This window comes from Jaculus jaculus, chromosome 2 (assembly GCF_020740685.1).
Source record: "Jaculus jaculus isolate mJacJac1 chromosome 2, mJacJac1.mat.Y.cur, whole genome shotgun sequence".
Classification (NCBI taxonomy): domain Eukaryota; kingdom Metazoa; phylum Chordata; class Mammalia; order Rodentia; family Dipodidae; genus Jaculus; species Jaculus jaculus.
Window position 1 is genome coordinate 138,724,056 of NC_059103.1, and position 19,031 is coordinate 138,743,086.

The 19,031-nt window shown below is 38.2% G+C and overlaps 1 protein-coding gene across 9 annotated transcripts in view; it reads left to right on the forward strand.

Moving 5' to 3' along the window:
* The window catches only part of C2H8orf34 (chromosome 2 C8orf34 homolog), a 420,783-nt gene that overhangs the window by 26,223 nt on the left and 375,529 nt on the right, over positions 1 to 19,031 (forward strand). Inside the window, exon 2 of one of the 9 annotated variants that reach the window (XM_045144295.1) lies at positions 12,820 to 12,993. The exons of the other annotated variants lie outside the window; for them this stretch is intronic. The gene's annotated coding sequence lies outside the window, so the exon portion shown is untranslated. The remainder of the gene's footprint in view (positions 1 to 12,819; positions 12,994 to 19,031) is intronic. 9 annotated transcript variants of the gene reach the window in all.

A 19,031-nucleotide genomic window follows, 5' to 3' on the forward strand; every position in this document is an offset into this window, starting at 1 on the left:
GAAACATCCAAATGATGATGAGCCCGTCAGCTAGCCTGAAGTGGGTCCAAATTGAGGACTTCATAGCAAAATAAGCCAATTACTTTTTTTGTTTTATTATATATGCTACTTTGAATTGGGTTTTCTGTTTTGTTTTCAACCCAAAGTATGTTTAGGTAATACTTGTGTAGGATAGGCAAGTTAGGAGATAAATAATCAGAAGGGTAGGATGCTTGTGTGATGAATAAATGTATTTTATTTATTTATTCATTTACTTATTTATTACTTTTGTTTGTATATATGTGTTATGTGTCTGTGGTATGATGTGTCCATATACCTACTTGTATATGTGTGTTCACATGTGTCCATGTGTGTGTGGGGGCTGACGGGTCTTCCTCAGTAGCTCTCTGTCTACTTACTAAGAGAGGATTTCTCATTTGAACTTAAAGCTCTCTGATTTAGGTAATTTTGCTAATCGGTTTGCACCGAGGATTCCAGCTCTAACACTACTAGACTGCTGAGACTACAGGCGGGTCATCACACCCACCTTAATTTATATAAGTGCCCAGAGATCCAGATTCTGGTTATTATGCTTAAGTGATTAAGTACTTTATCCACTGAGAGATCTTCCCAGTGTAAGAAATTTCTTTTTGAAGTTCAAAGTTTTCACTATGTATGAAGGCCACTGTCAAGAACATCCAACTAAAAATTCAAATCTAACATAATTTTAAAACAGTGAGGGGAATATCTTTGAGATGAATGGGGAAAATGAAGTATCAACCATGTGTATGAATTCTTTGTATATTAAGTGCTTTTCTAAGAAAATCCTTCAAAGTTTGGATGAAAGAGGACTTGCTATGAATAAAATGAGTAAACTTACATGGGACTTCTCTACCTCTCTCTCTCTCTCTCTCTCTCTCTCTCTGTGTGTGTATGTGTAGTTGGTATGATATGTTGTATAGGTGTACTCTGTATATGTGTTGCATATGCACATATGTGTACAGTTGTGGCATCCTGCGCACATAGGGAGGCCAGAGGAGAACATCAGGTGTTCATTGCTTACCCATTGGTTTCCTTGAGATGGAGTCTCTTACTGATTCTGAAGCCAGCTCTTTGCATGAGCTCTAGTGATTCTCTGATTTTTGTTTGCTACAATGCTGGAATTACTAATGAATGTGGCCATACCCTGTTATTTTTACATGAGTTCTGGAGATTGCAACTCAGTTATCTTAGACCCTCTCAGACTCTCTCATGCTTTCAAAGGAAGTGCTTTTATCCACTAAGCCATCTCTCTAGCTCTACATGTACATTTTTATATTGACAAAGCACATGAGTTATATGAACAAACTAAAAGTGTACATTACACAGATTTGTAAATAACCTACAACCTTGCTATCTGAATAAAGAAAAAGATAATTAATATTTTAGTTGCTTTAGAATTAAAGATTTTGCACCTCTGAAATATTCCATTTACTTCAGTTGTTAGTTTCCAGGTCCACTCTGTTCCTAATGACAAGAATCAAACCTCTTAGCAATACTCCAGGAAGAATCTATACCCCTTTCCACAGACAAAAATCTGAGTTTTCACCTCTGAAAGCCAAATTAACAAAATAAAAAGTTTATCTACCTCTACCTCTGTCTGCCCCACCCCACAGCAGAATGAGTTACATAAAATTATGGAAAAAAATCACTTTAACCACTGTTACTATTACAATAGTCCCATTCCTGTTCTCCCTACAAGTGCATCAGTTCTTGTTAATACAAGAAGTCTGTTTTATGTTGCTATAATAAGTACTTGAGGATGAGTAATTGATAATGACTAGAAGTTTACATCTCACAGTTCTGGAAGCTAGACTGTCCTAGAGTATCGTGTGAGCTACTGACAAGGGCCTTCCTTCTCCACCAGAATCTGGCAGAGGACCATCACATCTCAAGACAGGGCAACTGCTAGCTCAGGTCTCCTTTTTCCTCTTCTTAAAAGCCACAGATGCCACCCTAAGAGTTTCATCCCCATGATGTCATCTAATCCTAACCCTTTTCAAAGACTTGATCTCCAAATACCATCAGCATGTGAACTTGGGAATCATGTTTCCAGAATATCAACAGTAACAACAGTCTTCTCCCATTGCTCCCATGACCTTGACTGTCCCTTACGTCCCTTTTCAATGTGTCCAGATTCCTAGTACACATTACTGATTCATGGTCACACACACACATTCCAAGTACAAATAAAGCAAAATTTGACTAGTATTGGCCACTCTGCAGAACAGGAAGAATTCAGAATCATATCACTGTCTCAAAAGCAGATGTGCCAGGACACCCTTGTGTTCCTTACTGTCACATGTGGATTTTATATATCATTACATGTCACCGTAGTTTTCCATGTTGGATGTTATGCCCAGGCTCTGTTTCTTACTAGAGAAAATATCTCCAGAGTCATCAAGATTCATAATATGGCTGAATATGTCTTCAGATTTATCTAACAATTTTATTGATGGTTGCTTTATTTTGCCCTGACAGGAACAAGATGTACTTGAGTGAGGCATTGAGTTCAACCCCCCCCCCCCCAAAAAAAAAACAAGTTGTAGAGGATGAAAGAAACTTGACAAGGAGTCTGGCATTTAATTATGTTTAATCGTCACTATGGAAATTACTGTTTATAGTATTGTCATTTTAAAAAAGATATTTTCAGAAGTGACATTTTGATTAGGATAATTTCCTGCTTCCGACATAGTTGTTTTTTTGTCAGTATTTGGCTCTCTGGTTGTCATGCCAGCAAAACTGTGGAGAGAATTTTTTGATTGGGTGAGTGCAGGCCCAAGATGCCTTAGTTGTAGCTGCAGTTTTTTGAATGCATCCATATTTCATTGACATAAAAACAACTGTATGTATGCCACACTAACTGAATTCAGTTATAGTGCAGTGATGAGCTCAGCAAATAGTTTATGTGTGCAGACAATTTGGAAAGAAACTTGGGAAGCAAGCTAGGGCTTAGAAGAGCTTATGTACCCATGTATTACATTCAGTTCAAGGCAATCAAAATTTACAGCACATGCATTTGCCTTGAAAGATTCTGTTAGCAAACATTAATTCATTTTTATATGTCAGATTAGGCCCTGTGGCTCTAAGTTGGCTGGTGGCACATAGTAATATACTAGATAATGAAATGAAAGGAATGCAGGGAGAAAACAAGAAAGGAAAAAACAGGAAGGGAAGGCAGAAGGGAGAGAAGAAGAGAGGGAGATAGTTTGTCCCAGGGAGAAGAAGGCTTTGAAGGGGTAGGATTACATTGAGAATACTGGAGGAAATTGTCGTGAAGTAAACCATGAAGGACTTTGCTCTATGTGTATGAGAAAAAAAAAAAGTAATGAAAGAGCTTTCAATATTTTTCTTAACTTTTTATAAGAACTTTGACCATAGTAACTGGTTTGTCATATACTAACTACTATTCCCTATAAAGAGGGGAAAATAAACAATCTATAGTCTTCATTTATGTCTTATGATTAAAATTCTCAAACACTTAAAACTGACACATTAAGTGGGTGAAAAATTCACATAGTATATTTGCTTCATGTTGTTTTGAAATGATTTAAATGTTAATTAAATATAGAAGGTAAATATAATCAAAAGAAAAAGCCCTCCCTAGCTCTGGCATTAGAAATAAAATTTGTTAAAGTTTTAATGCATATTTTTGAGACCTCTGTGCATGAATATTGTTATCTAACACACTTGACCTATACAAGACAGACTGTTGTATTACCACTTTAAAATTTCGTTAGAAACATATCTTCCATATCAAATTCCATTGATAGATATAATGATATGACATTGTATAAACACATCAGAATATATTTAACCCATTTAATATATATTATATATTTCTATTCCTATTTTTTGCAACTTTAACCATTGGCGTAGCAACACATAGGCACATCAATTACTTTCTAGGATGATTTCTTATTGAAAAACGCTGTCAAGAAAGATGTGCACAGTTTAATCAATTGCATATACATTGCCTCATTGTTCTCTGAAGAGATATTTTTATACTTTATATTCCTAACAGTGCCATAAATTATTCTTTCTCCATATTTGTGCTCCAGTTTTCACATTTGTAAAACAGGAATAATAGCAATAAGTTACTGTATTATTCTTTTTTCTGTACTTGTTTAGGGAAATTTATTGCAATGATGTGTGAAAATGTTTCATATAAAATAGAAAGTTGAAGGTCTGAGTTCCTTCTTAACAAGATTTTCTCTGGTGGCCTGCAACTCTTTGTCTACTTACGTGGCTTTCTTAGCACCTTCTGTGGTCCTTGATTGGTTCAGTCCCTCTCATTCTATTCCTGAGGTCTTAAGCAGCAGACCAAACATTTTACATTTAGTGCTAATAAGACAGCCCCTGGTAAACACTAATAATCCTGCTGAGGAAGTTACTCAGTGGAATGGAGGTAGAGAAGAGGGAAATGATAGTTTGAACACATGATGTCTCCATACAAAGCTTCTAATTGATAAAATAAAGAAATAAATTTGTTTGAAATACAATAAATGAAACTCAGTTTTTTGTATGCTAACAAAAACTAATTATAAAAATAAAAGAGAAAAAGAGAAAAGAGATTGAAAGGATGTTTTTGTGACCCATTCATCCAGTTTATGCAATCATATTTCATCTGCTTAATCCTTAAAGTTTAAAACACCTTATTGCACATCTTCCCTCTGCCCCCACCTTGATTGACTTTTCTACTCTTCTCTGTGTAAGGTGCAAGAAAACTTAGGGGTTTATGCAATCTGAAGGAGGAGGAAGAGTCAGGCCATTTGTTTATGTACTCTACTTTCAGAGATCTTGAGTTATAGACCATGAACTCACACAAAGGTCTTGATAAATGGGCCATGAACCTTTTCTTTGAGAGAGGTCATTCTCTATGCCTGTTTTAGCCTTCTGTAAGACTCCACACATGTTTCTAAGGGGTGCCTCCACGGGCCTTTCTAATGAAAATTTTCTTTTCTTCATCTTTGTCATTTTACTTTCTCCTTCTTCCACTTAGCAATGCTGGAATTAGAACCAGTTTGTGCTAGGCAAGTACTGTACCACTGAGCTACCTCCCATTCCATGGAGATTATCTTCTGTACTGATATATCTGTGGGATTTTCATTAATTCTGAACTAGCATAAAGCTTTTCATAATAAAAGATGTAGATCTCTGGTAGGAAACCCCTGCAGTTAAGTCAATTACATGGAAACCATCAAAGAATATACCATCTTAGAAAAACTATTGAAAATTGAGATCTAGTAACTCCTCATATCCTGCCCTTCCCTACTGCTGGTCTTACCCGCCCATATCATTATGCCTGGCTTTTTTTCACAGGCATTGAAATCAAGTCCTCATGCTTATGTAGCAAGCACTTTGGTAACAAACAAAACCGTCGTCCCAACTCCTTATTCTTATTTTAATTTCTACTAAAAATTGCCCACATATTTTCTATGGTCTCTGATGTCTTCATGGATTTCCTGTGCCATTGTGCCCAGGAGAAGACCGTGGTACGAGATGGTGAGAAAATAGTTGTTGAATGAAAGAAACCACATTTACGTCAGGAAACAGTGCAAAGAAGACTGTAGTCTCCCTGGTGGCGTGGATGGAGGAGTGTGTGCGCTCCCCTCAGGCTGCAGGTATACAACAGAGATAGATGGGTGCACCTTCAGCAGCTTGCCGTGCAGATGTGTGACTAGTTAGGAGGTGGTGCTTGACCTCCCTACCTTTTCTCAGCAGATGTCACAGGAGGGGGAGTTTCAACACTGAATGCTCGAGAGATACCAGTGTGGCTTGTTCCAGCTCTGTTTTCTGAAACTATTAGTTTAAAAGTTTGTTAGCTTTTGGAGTGAGTGTAATATAGATTTTTCAACCCTCTTCTTGGAAATTTCAGTGGGTTCCTTAATTATAGAGGAAAAATACAAGCATAGCAAAAATGATGAGTCAAAGAATGTGTTTAGTGGCTTTTGCCAGATTAGTGTTCAAAGTACAAATGTTTTACTGTTTGGAATGAAGGGCAGTCAGTGTGATATATGGAGGTAGCTCTATGCTTGTATCGCCAATAGATTGCTTTACTTATTAAAAACAAGACAAAATAAATTCATTTACAGCAAGACTGGGATGTATTATTAAAGGTTGCATAACATTATGTGTTTAAGGAGAGAAAAGTTACCAAATATAAGTTTATATTTTATTTTGTATTGTGTGTTTATATTTGGGGGTGTGTGCATGTGAGTGTGTGTGTGTGTGTGTGTGTGTGTGTGTGTGTGTGTGTGTGAATGCACATGTGCATGCTTGTGTGTAGATAAGGAGGTGCATGTTCATGTTTGTGCATGTGCGTGTACAGGCCAGAGGTTCACATCAGATGTCTCCCTCAGTTGCTCTCCACATTATTTTTTAATGTTTTTATAAAAAATATTTTATGGTATTCATTTATTTGAGGGAGTGAGAGAGAGTACGAAAGAGAGAATGGGTGTGCCAGGGCCTCCAGCCACTGCAAATGAACTCTAGATGCATGCGCCCCCTTGTGGTGCATCTGGCTTATGTGGGTCCTGGGGAATTGAACCAGAGTCCTTAGGCTTCCTAGGCAAATGCATTAACAGCTAACTCATTTTCCCAACCATCCACATTATTTTTTTTGAGATAGTCTCTCACTGAAGTTGTAGCTCACAGATTTAAGTAGAATAGTTCAGCAATGTGCCCTCAATATCTTTCTGTCTCTGCCTCTCCAGCACTGGAATTAAAGGCATGCTGCTGTTCCTGCCTTCCTTCTTTACTTGGGTTCTAAGGGTCTGAATTCAGGACCCCATGTTTGTACAGTAAGCACAACATCAATCTAGTCATCTCTCAGACCCTCTTATCATTGCCTTGGATGAAAGAACAAGTTGCCCTCTGCTGTTGCTTTTCACTGTCAAATTAATATGCTAAATTGGTCATTTAAATTCATAAGAACATTTTGATAAGGAAAACGATTAAGCTGTGATGGGTAGATTTAAGGTTTATTTTCATTTAGCTGAAGGTATTCTTTCTTCTATCTTTCTATATGTTTTGAAAGATTAGAAGTATAAGGTCTCAGGATAACAGGATGAAACAAAGCTCATGTTGGGACCAGATGGGAAAATTTTAACAGATGACATGAGAGATTGGAAGAATTCAACATTGATTTTGTTGATATATTTTCTATCAAAAGGATTGTCTTTAAATGTAACAAAATGGGATGTTTTTGACTTAAAAGAAGCTGAAAGCCAAGAAAAGGGAGAAAATAATGCAATGTGCTTCAAAGGAGTTTAAAGACCATTGGCCAGAGAAACTAATGCCCTCATGGATTTAAGAAAATGGATTTGAGATAACAGAACCATATATATCCTCTTGAATTACAAGCCACCCCTTCTTATAACATTGTGCCAGCCACTTCCCAAGCATTAAGAAAAAAAAAAATGTAATGCTCACAACGCCAATGTAAACTTGTTAGTCCCATTTCATACATAAGAACATTGAAGCACAGAGAAGTTGAGTGAGCTGCTAAGGTCACACATCAAACAAATGGAGGCTTATCAAAGCCAGTCGCTTTGACACACACATCTGTGTCTCAGTCCTCATGCTATACTTGCTAATACTTGGAAGTGCCAGGGCACTGGAGGTGGGAAGAAAATTATTAATTTTCTTGAGAATAGACTAATATGTTCTGGAATCCACAGGAGATGAGATTAATTGATCTGTGGTAAAATTATAAATTTTGGTATAGTTGATATATAATGTGAGACATATGCTGTGTTGAAGCTGTGATGGGCTCATTGAAAGTAAATCATTCTGTACTAAATCTTTCTTTCTGGTAGGATAGATGGGCTCATAGACAAGATTCATACATCTGTGAGTAGGAGATATTTAATTACTGGTCACTTATCAAACTGGCCTAGTTTTACTTGTTCCTGTTATTTATAACTGGGAAGAGCTGGGTAAATTTTAGGATTATGATATGATAAGGATGACTAAATCTGCTTTCTTAATCTGTTTGTAACAGAAATACCATAAAGAAATACCATAAAGTTAGTGGCTTGTCAACATGTAAGTGTATTTCTCATGGTTCTGGAGGCTGTGAAGTCTAAGATCAATGTGCTGGCAAGTTTTGTGTCTGAGGAATTACTTTCTCATAAATGGCAGTCTTCTCACTGAATGCTCACATGACAAAAGGGCAAGAGATCTCTCTAATGTCACTAGTCCCATTTAAGAGGGTGCCATCAGGACATAGTTACCTCTCAAAGACTCTTCTGTGAATACTATTACAGTGGGTATCAGGTTTCAACAAATGAGATTTTGTTGAAGACACAAATAGTCCATCTCTGATAGCTAGGTATATAAAGTGTTTTAGAGGAATGCAAGTTAAGGTGAAATAACCAATAAGTATTTTCTTCAAGTGAAGGAGTGAAACACTTCATTTTGTTTTTTAAAAAAAAGAAAATTAGAGAGAGCAAGACGAAAGAGAGAAGAAATGGTGTGCCAGTGCCTCAGCCACCACAATCAAACTCTAGATGCTTGTGGAACCTATGGGCATGTGCAACCTTTTCTTGCCTCACATTTGTGTGTCTGGCTAACGTGGGATGTGGAAAGTTGAACATGGGTCCTTAGGCTTTCAGGCAAGTGCCTTAACTGCTAAGCCTTCTCTCCAGCCTAACATTTGATTTTCTTGTTTAGCATGTATCACACAGGCCATGCAGCAAATGAAAGAATGAAGATTACAAAAATGTGATCTTTGCTTTTGATCCTAATAGTGTGAACTCTCTTTCTAGCACACATGCTTTTACTTTGTACTTTTTCTCAGTGCTAGAAATATTTTCTTTGTGAATTTTCTTAGTCCACATGACATTGCTAGTTTATTGGTAGAAGTTGTCCATGTAGCCAAAATGTCTTCCACTTCCCTGTTCTTGCTTATAGCTTCTCAACAGTGCTTTGTCAATAGATAGTCCAGAAAATGGCTGTTGAAAGAAGTGCACAGCTACCTGGATGATGACTGAACCTTGACTTATAGAAAGATTTTAGTAGGGTCATAAGAGTCTTGGGGACTGATTGATGTATTCTAGGTTGAAAGGAAGCATGATGCAAAAATGATCATGAAAGAGTCAAATGGAACTTTTGTGCTTCACTCACGCTACAGGGGTAGTAGGTAGAGGTGGGAAATGGTGATGGACAAACGGGCTGGTTTTGTACACAAAGAAGTTTCTGTGTCAAGTAGTAAGAGGCTGACAGTGGTAATATTCATGCAAGATGGTGCTCATCAAAGTACTCTTTGAGGAGGATGCATCATACAGAGATGTGTGTGGAAGAGGGGTACTATTGTTCATGGCTAGAAAAATGAATGAGAATATGAATGAGGGTTAAGTGGAACTGGGAAAGGAAGTAAAACCTTGGGGGAGGAAGTTAACTGAATATTTACAGTGTATGTGAGTTGGACACAGATGATTCTGAAGTTTCAAATGTAGATAAAAAGGTGTTTTTACTTTCATTCAAAGCAGAGGAAGGATGGCAGCCATGGTTGTGGGAAGTCTAGCAAAGAAAGTGCTGGGAAAACCCTGAGTTCTTAAGCAGAAAGATAGGCATACATGGAGATTTGCCATACTAATTGCTTCCTTCTGGGTTCAGTGGAAGGAGGATGGGCAGGGGGAAAAGAAGATATTGGGGAGGGCATTATGATCAATATTAAGTATCTATTACGTGTCAAAAATACATTTAAAAAACAATAAAAATGGTTTCCTTCAGAACACTATTGTGAACTGTTGTAAGAAAGAAGAAAGCTACTCTTAATATTTGGGGAAAATAAAAATTATCAATATAGGTCATTCTTTTTGATATGTATATCCTTATTTAATGACATTCATAAAACAGCCAATTGAGAAGGAATGCTATGTCTCTGTCTAGGTTTTCTTTTTGATAAAGAAAACTGTCATTTCTCCTAATTCAAGGCTAATACACGGAGCTTGAGTTAGAGCAAATGTAAACTTCCTGCCGTAGTAGCAGAACCTCTGCTGTTCTTGGAACAGCTTTGATTAGTGGAGATGGGCCATCTCCTGTCACTGCAATGCTGATTGCCTTCTGCCGTCATGGTATTTTCCACTGATCATTTCTAATCACAAACTCTAGGACAATTGTTTCCAGATTGTTTCCTAAGAATACTTTTCAGTATAAACTATGCAATTTACTGTTTTCTATCCTCATTATTCCATGGAGAAGAATTTTCACGCAGCCTGTATGAAGAATTTTGGACTCACCCAAAATTCCTTATGTTTTGGATTTGTCAACATCAGCCATTAAGCCTGATAGTCTTTAGCCTTTCATCCCAGAACCCAAGTGGAGTTTCTGTCAGCATCCCTCTAGAGTTGAAGGAAGTGACTCATGCTTTGCCTTGGCTACCTTCAAATCACATCTCTTTAGAGGCACACAGCATCTGTGGCCAGTTTCTACCTTTGTTGTCATCACCTACAGTTTTAAATGAAAAAAAAAAAGTTTCTACCATGGAAGTTTAAGGACCTGCCCCACAGGGCAGTTTACACAAGCTAAGGCAAATAGTGCTGTGATAGTGAATCCAATGGAAACTGAATGAATGGGTAAGTTGAGGAGGCCATTTTTATATTGTTCTTTCTTCCTACAGGCCAGTTATCGATGCTAATTTACAATGCAGGCAAAGCCCTGCCTCGCAGGACAAAAGTGACATGATCCGTATTTTGAAGACTATGCAGAGGAATGACAGGACCTCATACCCATCCTTCCAACTATCTTCCATGGATATTGACTTAATAAGCTAGCAGTTGTCAAAACTTCAGTGTGAATCAGAATCAGCTGGAGGGCTTATTACAGTAGATTGCTGTATCCCATTCTCAGAGTTTTTAATTTCATTCTCACAAGGTAATAGCCTAGAAGTTGACTTCTAGTTGTCAATTATACTGATGCTAGTTGGGGAACCACTGCCCTAAACTGCACTTTGGATGAATGGTGTAAGTTTCTCATTAGCCGGGTCTGTCAAGTAACTGCAACACAGTTCTTCTACATTATCAGTTGATAAAGAATGCAGGTGAAACTACCAATTACCAGGTGTGCTACCCAGCAGTAGTCTGTGAGCTGAAGCTTTGTCATTGCTAATGAGATCTGGCATCCATGTTTCTCTATGCTTCATTATGTCAAGATGTTTTTCAATTCCCAGTCTTTGTCACAAAACAGAACTAGTGTGGTGAATAGTGTCTTCAAGGAGCCTGTAATACATCAAGGAAAGATAAGAGTAAGTAGATAATTATGAAGTCCAAAGTCATGGTTTTCCATCTCAGCTGTGTCACCAACAACCTGGCTGTGGTTCTTTGGCTCTCCTGGGATGGAAATCCTGGTTTACTGTAAATGTGAATGGATCAGCTTGCTTACATAGACAAAACAGGGTTATGGAAAAAGTGTATGCACCAATCACAGAATATTCTCTTGTGCTATTGGAGGACCATGTTCACACTAGTCATGACACAGTCCTTTTGTGTTCACACCAGTAACATTGTGCTGAGCCCCCGGGGGAAGTACTACCTTTCTGGGCTGAGTAAAAATAGCTGCAAGAATTCCCTGAGAATTCTGAAGGCACAAATAACCCACTCACACTGTTGGAAAACATGTCTAAAATAATGCCTTCTGGAAACAGCTGTATATCAGTGTTTTGAATTAGCCAATGCCTTTGTGGCAAGTTGGTCCATTTTATCTCCCTCACTTGAGTCTTGTGCCGCATGGTCTGTGATCTTGGGCATGCTCCACACTTTCCACATCTGTGCTATAGTTATGAGAATAACACTTCCATGACTGTCATGAAATAAGTGAAATATTGCATTTATAAGTGCCTTGTACTATCAAGTGCTACTCGGATGTGTAATACAAACTAAACAACACAAAAACAACAACAGCAAAAGCTGTGTTACTGATACCTGATGAAGCCATGGTAGACATAAAATAGGAATGCTTTAAACATATCCAATGCCTAATTTTTTTGTATATACTTATGTACACATGAAACTCAAGCCTCACTTATTAAGAGGTATGAATCTATTTTGCAATTATTTTATTTTGAAGGATGTGAGTAACTATATTTTCCAGTTGTTGCTTAGACACTCTGAATTTATCAGACACTGAAGACTCACTCATTCATACAAGCAGATATATATTAAAGATCTGAAGGTGTGAAAGAGTAAAAAATGTAATCTTTTGATCTGTATAAGCAGGTTTGATGATGTATTTTCTGTTTATTTTCCAAAAGACCTGACAAATTTATGTGAAGATAAATATATTCATTTTCACACAAAATCTGACTCAGGGTTGAAGTCCTTAGATGTAAATTGTTTTTACACTTACATAATGCCAGTGATGACCATTTTCTGTTTTAGTGTCGTTTGCAAGGTGCTTTTATATTCAGATATGTGAGTAAGCATTTTGGTGAGCTATAGGTTCTCTTCAAGAATTCAGCCTCCCCACCATTAGAAGTATAAAGGTGACTCCACCATTAGTTTAGATTTATGCGTCCTATTTCAAATTTGAATGTGTTTTTCCTTTTGCCTCACTTGTATTTTTCCTTTTGGTATGGGAAGGATATTTTGCTATGGTAGTAATGCAAAGAAACATGCACTTGATGAGGTGAGGAATGTGGAGGCTGCTTCTCATTTGGGCAGTCTGTCCCTTGGACCAGTTCCATACCATGTTAGCACCTTGGATGGCATTTCTGGAGTTGAGGACCATGAACTGTGCCTCTTCTTGGAGTGGTCAGAGTGGTTACCAAACTTAAATTTAATCTATGACTTCTTTTAGATGTAAGAGGAGGAGAGAGCTACTTGCTTTGTACGGAAAATTTAGATGCGTTAAGAAGAGGCAGAAAGCCATAAGATAATATGGGCACCAGCGATTGCTCCGTTGGTGCATGTGGACACATCTCAAGAGGATTATGAAAGGTGGCAGCACTGTGTGAAGCTCTTAAAAGCAAAGATAGATCATTTTACTCTCTGCATCCATGCCGTTACTTTCCTCTGCTGTGGGACTTTTATAAAGTTTTTTTTTTTTAATTTATTGTTGCTGTTTTCTGAGGGTAGTATTGGGGATTAACCTAGAACCCTGAGTATGCTAGGTAATGCTCTACCTCGGAGTCTCATCTCCAGGCTTCTATCAGGTTCTGCTTATGCAGGTGTGGCTATTATCTAGGCTTCAGGTTTTATAACCAGGTCTGACCTTGAATTCAAGCTCTACTATTTTCAACCTGGCTTTGCTATTGAAAAGTGGTAAAACAGTTACCTTAGAGAGGGTACATGGAATCTGTCTCAGAGCTCTTTTTTATATTATATATTATTTATTTATTCATTTCAGAAAGAGAGAGGGCCTCCAGCCACTGTACACCAACTCCAGACATGTGTGCCCCTTTGTGCATCTGGCTAACGTGGGTCCTGGGGAATCAAACCTGGGTCCTTCGGCTTTGTAGGCAAATGCCTTAACTGCTTAGTCATCCCTCCAGCCCCAGAGCTCTCTTGAGAAAACTGTAATCTCAGTCCTGGGGAGGCAGAGATAGAGGATTCCTGGGCTTCCTGGCTAGCCAGTCTACTGAGTTGGTGAGTTCCATGTTTAGTAAAGGATCCTGAATTAAAAACCAAAAACTAAGGAGAGTGATTGAGGAAGATACCAGACCTGGATCTCTAGGTTTTGTACATACAGCATCCCCATTCATGCATACCTGAACCAGCATACCCACCCACACACATGTATCCACACAAATATAAGTATGCATAGATGTGTATACACACTATGCACACACATGAAAAGCAAGCAGTACAGAAAAAACATGAAAAACATTTGTCCTAATGGCATGAGAAATAAAGATTGGCTAATAGTAAACATAATTTATAATTTAAATTATTAAAAATATAATTTAAATAGAGATTTAACAAAGAAGGTATCTCATGTGATTGGGAAACAGTCAGAAGTCTTAAGTGCAAGTTTGTAGACCAGATCTATAGAAAGGCTGTAGTGCTGCTTTCTGGGAACAAAATTTCTTCTTAATTTTTACTCTTCAGGCCTTTGACTGATTGGTGAGGTTCACTTGCATTATAAATGGTAATACACTTTACCTAAAATCAACCAACTGTTTGTGTTCATCATAGCTTGATGTTTGATTAAATAACTGGGTACTATGTCATGTTCATGTATATACAGAAAACTTTACCACCGACCAGACTACTGAGAGATGTAACTTATGTATAGAATGAAGTCAGTGTTCACGTGGGTTATTTCATTAGCTCTTTTGAAAACCAAAGTAACAGGTATTATTATAGCTATAGAAAGATTGTACCACAATAACTTATAAACAGGAAGCCAGCTTGAGCTTGGGACAACCAGAGTCCTGTGACAAAAATTTTCAATTTCATATTACAAACAGGAATGTTTTCTTTACCATCTTGAAGCCCAAGGTTGAACTCTAATACTGGTGTCCGGATCTTCTGCCTTGTTTACAAACACAAAGTCCATCGTACTCAGAGAGGTAACCATTAATGAAAGGTCTTTCTTCTTATACCATTTGGCCCTATTGAATAATTTTCTCTTTTTTTCCTAATTAGCTTTGAGTTAGGTTTCTGTCACTTGTTATGAAGATTTAGTTTGATGCTCATTTTGTTATCCAAGGGACAGGTAAAAACCTACCATAAAGTCTTAACAATTTAAGCCGCAAAGTTTGTCATACTCCACATACATCTGGGTCAGGGGAAAGGTCTGGTCTCTAACATCTTCACTCCGAACTCTTCATATTCTGAAGCAAATCCAGCCCCCATGGCAGAGAATCAAGAATATACCAATATTACAGGCTGTGGCAAGAACGACGTCATCATTTCTACAAACATTTCATTAGACAAAGCAAATGGTGTAGAAACCAGTTTAAAGAGCCAGAAAAGTATACTCCTACCACATGCCAAACAAAGAAAACTAGGAAAAATTAATGAAAAACATGGTTCAATACTAAATGGCTTATGCATATTTTCACTCATGAAATTTTAGATGTTTTCATTGGTAAAAAAAAAAAAAAAAAAAGACTCTAAGGGAAATTAAATCCTGAAAATTAAATCCTTTTCAGTGTCACAGGAAACTTCCTAGGAAGACATAAGCACATGTCTATTCACCCAAGATAGAGCTCAGATGACATAGCCAAGTATGATTGCACCACAATTCAGCTTTGGAGAACTAATGAGTTTATTGGGAGAGGGGTTACTTACAGGAGCTTGGATGACTCAGGGGCAGCTACATCAGCAAAATGTCCCACTGATACAGGAATTTCGTGGTCCCTCTGCCAGTGTACCAATATACACCAGTGCACCAATAGTTTGTGGGGGGGGGAGGGGGCGTCCCAGATTCTTGTCTTTTGAATTCGAAGAGTATAATCCACAGAGCAGAGGATAAGGTTCAGAAAGATTTTATTGTAGCTTATAGATTTAAGGAGGGAGAGCTTTAAGAAAAAGGGAGCTTAAGGGAAAGGAAGGAAGGCATGGCTCTTGCCCAAGGAGGCAAGGGGGGTTTGAGTAACCCAGAACATAAGAGGAAATGGCTAGAGGTCCTTCCCAGAGAGGCAAGAGGTGTTTGAGAAGTCCATCTTGAGGTTCACGTTGGGGGTTTTCATGAGCCCCGTGGATGGGGCAACTGGTTTAGCCAGTCTAATTCTGATGCTATGCATCTGGGTCAGGAATTTAGAAAAGAGAAATCTCAGAATCTTAATTCATTAGGAAGGGCCTTCTTAGAGGGAGTGGAAGTACTTCTTAAGGGAGAGGGATAAGGAAAGGCCAGATCTTCTGACATTTCTGACCTATACAAAGTGAAAATACTTAGATTTTCTTCTACAGGCCCAAGGACAATTCCCACATTAAGCCAAGAGAAACCTATTCATTTTGGGGTATTGCCACCCCCTATACTGCCTAACCAATTTCTATCTCTTGTCACCATCCCATCCTGGGTGGTGACCTCATGGAAAGTGCATCATGGAGTCCCGGTCCCAGTTAAGCTTCTACCCTTTGTATAACCTACCTTTTCCCAAGATTACTTGCAGATGGGGGTGGGGAAGGGAAGGTGATAACACTTTCTGCAATCCCAGGTGAGGGTTTGTGACCCTCCACTTCTCCATCTACTAGGGAGTTGTCAATATAGCTCTATTATTATTACTATAGACTGTGCATCACTGTACTGTTCCTCTCCAAAGTTGCCATAACTAGGGATAAAGCATTCTTTACCTCAAGATGGCTTCATATAATGCCAGAGGAAAAAGAAAAAATACCATATAACATCAAGGTGAGGGTTTTTCCAACTTTATTTTTTATTCTTTTGTGTATGTGTGTGTGGTGTATGCATGTGTATGTGCATATGTGTACACCCCATGCACACACATGGAGGACAGACAAAACCATTGAGTGTCTTTCGCTGTTACTCTTCCACCTTACTTTCTGAGATGGTGTCTCTCATTGAACCTAGATATCTCTGTTTTTCAGCTGGCTGGCCAACCAGGGATTCCTGCTGATCATCCTATTTGCACACCCTTCAATACTGGGGTCGCAGGTATATGTGGCCATAACTAGCTTTGTTAATAAAAAATTGTTTTATATGGTCATTTGAGAGAGGGAGGAAGAATAAGGAATGAGAGAATAAAGAGAATATGGGCCTCTTGCCACTGGGGAGGGGTTGTGGGGGGAGACTCCAGATGCATGTGACACTTTATGCGACAGGCTTTATGTGGATACTAGGGAATTGAACCTGGGCTGTCAAGCTTTGCATGCAACTGCCTTGAGTCACCGAGCCATCTCTCCAGCTACATAACTAGCTTGAAAATTTATTGTTAAAAGATTAGACTCTTTGTATGCCCTTGCACCTGCTCCCGGTTCCCTAGGGCTCTCCTCAGTGGAATTATGGGATTCACTGTGAGGTCATGAAGGCCTCAGTCGGTCCCTATGGAGTGGTGTGGGGGAAGCGTGTTTCAGGGTATTCTTACCCTCTCTGTGGCTCTTACAATCTTTCCGCTCCCTTTTCTGCAATGTTCCCTGGACCATAGCACATCTGTTGACAATCATTTAGTGTTGAGACCTTTATAGCCTCTGGATTTCTGCTTTGATAGGTTTTGATTGATCCCCATGTCTGCCACTATCATCCTGGATCTGGCTGTCAGGCTAGCAGTAAGAGCAGTGGCTATAACAAGCTTTTGATGGAGGTTTTGGGGATCAAACACAGGTCCTCGTGCATGCACAGTTCATAGTTCCGAACTATCTCCCCAGCCCCAGTTTTTTTTTTTTTTTATTGTCTTTTGACAAGATTTTGGTTTCTAATCTATAAAATATTTTCTTTTTGTGAGGTCATAAAGATTTTCTTTGGTATTTTCCATAAATAGCCCCTTTACTCTAGGCTTTTTAATACATCTTGTATTTATTTTTCTAATTTATATATAGAAAACAACTTATCCCTGTAACATTAAATATTATAAAGTATTCTATCTTTTTCTTTATATCCTATTTTTCACAAGTTCTCATTTTTACTTGAAAGCATGGAAGATACGTTCTTTAGCAAATGTTCTACTTTGTTTATGGTTAAAAAACTAAAAATAATGTACATTAATATTGACTTATGTATGTAATAATGTTCACTACCTTTTTCTTTGTAAGTTTCTATATATTTTCCCCAAGTATGAGAAGTAATGTTTTACCACAATTACTTTCTTACTTTTCAACCTATTTGCATATATTGCAAAGGATTTTTCTTTCAGATTACATTCTATCCCACTTATGCTTGATACCAGAATATCCAAACTAAATGTATAAAAATTGTTAGCATGAAGTCAGGTGTGGTGTATGCACCTTTAATCCCAGTACTCGGGAGGCAGAGGTGGGAGGATCGCCATGAGTTTGAGGCCACCGTGAGACTATATAGTGAATTCCAGATCAGCCTGGACCAGAGTGAGACCTGACCTAAAAAAAAAAGTCAGCCTGGGTGTCCACCTGAAAGGAAAATGACCCAGGTCATTCTTAGTTGATTCTTGGTTTTAGAAGTATATGTATTATAGAGATTTTAGTCTTATGTTCTTTTGTGGGTTATTATGATTATGAAAAGTGGTAACATCATGTTCTTGGCTTTAGGAAATAAGCTAATAAGTTTTGGGAAAAGCTCAAGAATATCCTATCAGTGAATGTATTTAAGAACCACATCGCTTTCTTATTTTGTTTATTTCATCAGTGAGGACTTCATTTCACTTGTAATATGTTGTCATTCATGTTTTTAGCCAACTATTTGGGGCTGGTGATATTGAAATGAATGCATACCTCAGCATTTAGTGCATGTCATGAATCTGGACAGTTTTTTGGGAATAACATGAGTTGAATCCCAGTGTTCCAGAGGTGGTTAGTCAAGTCTAGATTGTCTAAAATTAGACACAGTTTGCATCTCATTCCTTATGTCACAGGAGATGTTGGCTATGCTGAGATGACTTGATAAAATATAAAAACTTGGAGAATGGGTGCATTCCACCTGTAGACATGATCATGGTTGCAGGAGATAAGTGTGAAATAATAACATCACACCAATTTTCCATATTTTTATGGGATAAAGCATGGGACCGTGTTCACATTAGTGAACCATTGGGAATTGGAGAGGGACTTTTGCACCCAAGGAAATACTCTCTGGACTGCAGTAACAGTGGGAAGCTGTAACCCATGGCCAGGCTGTGTAAGCCTGACATGGGGGCAAGAATGCTCATTTTGACAAAGGCAAAGAAAAGGTCACCTTGGAACAAGGTTTTCCAAAAGAAATTAGCTATCTCACTGTATAGCTTGAGCATGAGAAGAGACAAGAGATGAAATTTGAGGATTTAACAAAGGGCCCATCCAGGTTCATCCAGTTGTCTCTAGGAACTTGGACTTTATTCTGAAGCAAATGGAGGGAAATGAAAAAGGAAACAAAGATTGTCAGAAGTATACTCTTGTCTTTCTGAAAACTGGACTGACAGGCAACAAGTAATGACA